At 39.1% G+C, this 5,000-nt stretch overlaps 1 long non-coding RNA gene across 1 annotated transcript in view; it reads right to left on the reverse strand.

Annotated features, from left to right (window-relative positions):
• The window catches only part of LOC148898263 (uncharacterized), an 11,040-nt gene that overhangs the window by 220 nt on the left and 5,820 nt on the right, over positions 1-5,000 (reverse strand). Inside the window, exon 3 of the long non-coding RNA XR_016115081.1 lies at positions 1-2,311. This exon is cut by the window's left edge and continues 220 nt beyond it. This is a non-coding gene — a long non-coding RNA (uncharacterized LOC148898263). The remainder of the gene's footprint in view (positions 2,312-5,000) is intronic.

Genomic DNA, 5,000 nt, shown 5'->3' on the forward strand with positions numbered 1-5,000 from the left:
ATTTATATATACAAACTGTAGCATAGAAAAAAGAATAAAAAACGTTATTATTGTGTTGTGGCGGGCACTAAGACCATGTATCTCACCCAGCAGGTGTACAGCAAGGGGCGTGGTTATGATAAGACTATTTTACTGCATTTTCCCATGTTCAGAGTAGATCCACTCGTTTGCCGTTGGAATAAACACGTCTCCACATTCAATCGTGTGTGTGCTCCTTCCTCAACGGCTACAGTGTTACCTTTACTTATAAATGCAGTCCATGCGCGCTCCTTCTGAAGAAAGGCATTGATACCTTCTTTGTAGAAGCCTTCATTATCTTTCTTCAGTTTTAAACGTTTCTCTATTTCTTTCAATTTAGATATGTAATCATTCATTCTGAAAAGGCCAAGCAACACGAAAAAATGACTGGATGATTGCATTTAACTTGCTACTGTAGCTTGCTGTCACAAAGTCTATTATTCTGCAGCCGAGGAGTGCATGAGGCAGGAGAACTGTGTGCCTCACCTATGCACACAGTTTTGATAAAAATAAAATAAAATAAACACAATAGTACAGTGTTTATAATGTACAGTGACTGTACACCAGCTAAACTGTAGAAATTTAGTTCATATACTAAAAGTATTTGAATATTTTAATACAGAGGGACAGCAATGCTGTCTCACTGTAGAGCAAGCCATCACAGTTAGCATAGTCCTTGCGCAATCCATGGTGAGGCTCAGCCGGCTGCTACCTCACCGTTCGTCTCTACTTTGTACTATTTGAGCGGTAAATCAAAAAAATCCAAAAATGGTGAAGTTAAATGAAAAATAACTTTAAAGAACAAATCACTAAATAAATATAACTGTTTAATTATTTTTTTCATTTGATATTTCCATGTTGACAGGTGAGGCCGTGCCTCACCTGTCTCCCCTGACTGCACGTTACTGGACTCCCCACCCTCACTGAATCACTACAAAAAGCTTTTCGATGGAGGGAGGGGATACTTTTTTTCCACACATTGTACATCTGATTTTATGATTCATCAAATTAACCTCCATATTTATTTGTGCGTACCAAAATGTTTCCAAAAATATTTCGTCACTTGTTTTAACATGAATTATGTTTTACATAGGCTGTTATTGTTTTAAGTGATTTTATCGATCAATTGATCAAGTCCATCTGCTATCCTCACTATAAAGACGCAGAGGTGGCTCTATCGTGGTGGGATTTTAAGGCTTTTATCCCTGCAGTGTTACAATATATTAAATTATATGTTATTGTATTGTCGTAGATTACACGTCTGTGCTGTGTTATACATTAATTTTACATTTTTAAAAATATTTTTTTCCGATCGATTGCATGTCCGAAGTGAAAATTTAATAGCGTTTTAAAATTTTCCCAAACGTCACCTATGAAAGCTACTGACGTTTAAATTTTAATCTTGAAATGCCATTTTAATACATGAACATGAGATCGCACACGTCGTGGATCTAAATAACCCACCGAACCACGATTTTAACGTATTCGTTTCTGCGCATTCGTTTGGGCCTTCAAAATACGTGAACAGGCTACTGTTAATGCCTTTTTAGCAGTTTTTGTTCATTCCTTGGAAGAAACAGATGTAGTCTAATCCCGTGTTGACCCGTCTGCGCGCACAGGCGCGTATTTGCGGTAGGGTCTTCTCGCATGCTGTTTATTTGGCTGAAAACAAGGTGTCACGTCACGCCATGTAATTCGATCGAACCTACCTCTGTTTGTGTTCAACCTAAAAACCGCCCTACTTAAAAACAAATGAACAAAACGAACAAGGAGATATTGAACGCATTTTACACACAGGTGCAACTCGTGCCAATTGTGTAGTCTGATTCACTTCAGGGGCTAAAAAAGCTCTACAAGAAAAAGCGCACGCACGACTCCAGCAGCGCATTTCAACAGGCCAGCTTCTTGAGATGAACGAAATCATTTGATGTTTTTAAAAATACATTCTCGGTATCAACATGTTAGCACAGCGCGTGTATGTCTTTTTACCCAAATAATGAATTCGACCGTTGTGCTTTATTTCATTTTGTTGTTTATGTCAGAATGTCACAGTTGTATCTATTTTACAATGTTCTTAAAACTTATCATTTTGAAAACACATTCTACACATGCTTTGCGTTTTTTTATTTGCAGAATTAAAGATAAACACATTTTACATCATAAATACCACTCTTTTTAATTAAAAACAATCGTGATTTGAGTTGAGCTGTAATCCTTGAACAAAAAAAATGGTGTGATGACTTTGGTCCAATAAATGCAGGCTTCAGTTGTTCCACGAATGTCGTCTTACAACCTGGGGGACAAATAGAAAGAAAACTGTTGTCAATGCTGCACATAATCCAACAATAAGAAAGAAAGAAACAAAACAAATTCAATACAGGTCCATCGATATGTTGAAATAATTGCTCCTCAGCCTCTTTCTATCTACATGTTTTTCTGTCTTATTTTCTGGCTCTATCATGGAGGCATTTTAAGGCTTTTATCCCTGCAGGGAACCAGGCCCAACTCTTTCTCTGTCAATTTTCACCCACTCCCCAATTCACACGAGCCTTTTCTCCCACCAAGCCTACAATGAAGGATTTGTTCTTGTTCTTTGTCCACCTCTGATATCTTTTTTTTTGCCCGCTCCTTTTATTTTCAGCAGACAGCATACAGCATATGCAAATACACACTCCTTTATTCGTCAGCACCCCCCCTTGAATGAATGCAACCTTAATTGAGGCCACACTTTCACATATTTACGAAGGATACGTGGAAACGTGCATTTATTCCAATCAGCCAGCTTCCCAATTTCTCAGAAGTAATAAAATGCATACAAAAAAAAAAAAAACATACACTGCCAGAATGGACTTGAAAGATGTTGAGCTTCCTTTGAAGGAGTTTCACAAAATCTTATTTACCATATAGCCATTTTCTACAGATTGCCTCCATTTGGGGAAAAGTCACATTGTTGTATAAAGTTGTCATTTTTAATACTTGGATGGAATGACACTGACACCGGTGAGTCATAAGTAGGGCAGCAATAAATAATAACAACAATAATCAAAATAATACATTTTATTAACATGTCTCTCAGTCCATATACTACTTGAAAATGAGACTTTTTGCGTCAAAATGGTAATCCATGCAAATGTCATACATACTAGTATCCAGTTCAATCACATCTTTGATTGTATTTATTTCAGTATCATTCAGCACGGAAATAACAACAAAAACTGAAATACTTTTGCACCAAACTGTACTCTGAACTATTTCAGTAAATCGGAGGTTTCTTTGAAAATGCCTTTTTTACTGTCAAACAAGTAAAATGTCCATAACTCCTGGTGGCTTAAAAAAATGATCATATTAGGAGTATACGTGTATTCTTTTTTGAAATATCAAGGCGCACTATCTGACAAGTGGTGTATGTAGTGCTTTGCAGGTGCACACTAAATACATAAAGGCTGCTCACATGAAGGGGCTTGCAGCTTGGATGAATTACAACAAACATTAACTGCTTTCTTGCAGCTGACATCACGAGAATGTGAATGGATGTTTAGTCCACAAGACTGCATGTGTGTGTGTGTGTGTGTGTGTGTGTGTGTGTGTGTGTGTGTGTGTGTGTGTGTGTGTGTGTGTGTGTGTGTGTGTGTGTGTGTGTGTGTGTGTGTATGTGTGTGTGTGTGTGTGTGTGTGTGTGTGTGTGTGTGTGTGTGTGTGTGTGTGTGTGTGTGTGTGTGTGTGTGCTCGTGTGAGCTGCAGACCAGCTGACAGTTCGGCCTTTTCATTTGTACATTACTACGCCCGCCAGCCTCTTCCCCATAGCAACGCTGACAGAGGTCAAAGGCTATGTAACCCACAAAAGGCATGCAAGGACCACCGACGTCTCCTCTGGCACACATGAACTTGAACTTATAGCACCCAAGAACTGTTGAATCAAACTGATAAATGATCACGTCTGAGCAAGAGAGCAGCCCATCGTCATGATGCTGGAAGGAATGATGACAAAAAAGTATTAAAGTCACCTAATTCTCCTCCTCTGCAGGATCTGCACCCGGGGATTGCTCATAATCCCAGCAAGCGTCTCAGCCGTCCTTCTTTAAAATACTTAACTTTTACCAGATTAATCTATGTTACATTAAAGGAGCCAGTATGAGCCTCGCTTGACCCACATGGAAAGTCATCCCATACTTCCAGGTTGTGCCCTTGAGCTGAGCATTAAATATTACAGTGTGTTAAAACATTCATACGGCAGTGGCAGATCCAAAGATTGGCTAGAGCCTCAGGAGGACCTTCAAGGGTCATAGAAAGTTTTTTTTTCTTTTTTATCATGGGCAAACAAACAATTCCTATCTTTGCTTCGAACAAATGTGCTTCTCCTCATGTCAAAAGGCAATACATGCAATACTATTCTGCCCCTCAATTTATGAGTTAGAAAAATATGACTGCTTTGTTGTGCTTTAAATGTCATGGCTCTTGTAGAACACGACAAGAAAGACATTCTGTATGTTTAATTGTCCGGCAACATGCATCATACAAACAAATGATACATACGAAATGGGTGTTGAATATCAGAATGTCGATATTTAATATGTACTGAATGATTTTTTTTTCATGTAGAAAAATAAGCCGGCTTAAAGTATTCTTAGCTAAATAGTGTAATAACCTTTTTTAGTATGCAGGGTGCTACTGTATTTGTCACGATCTGGTTGGCGACCAACTGGTGGTCCTGTCGGCCCCGCCGGCACCTGCACAGGTGTTGGTCGTTCCAATCCATGGCAGACTGTCACGTTCTGTTTGGCGAACAACGGATAGTGCTGACGGCCACGGCCTCAGTTGCACAGGTGTTGGTCGTCCTCATCAGTGGCAGTTAAAAGGACTCCCGGCACGACCATTCTGGGTCGGGTCATTGCATTGTACTGTGTATGTGTTTGTTACACCCTGTCAGGTTTGTTTCATCTTGGCAGATTTTTACTCACGGTTTTCTTTGATACTTTGTACTT

Source organism: Hippocampus bargibanti, linkage group LG05, assembly GCF_051943395.1.
Source record: "Hippocampus bargibanti isolate YZ-2025 linkage group LG05, ASM5194339v1, whole genome shotgun sequence".
Taxonomy (NCBI): domain Eukaryota; kingdom Metazoa; phylum Chordata; class Actinopteri; order Syngnathiformes; family Syngnathidae; genus Hippocampus; species Hippocampus bargibanti.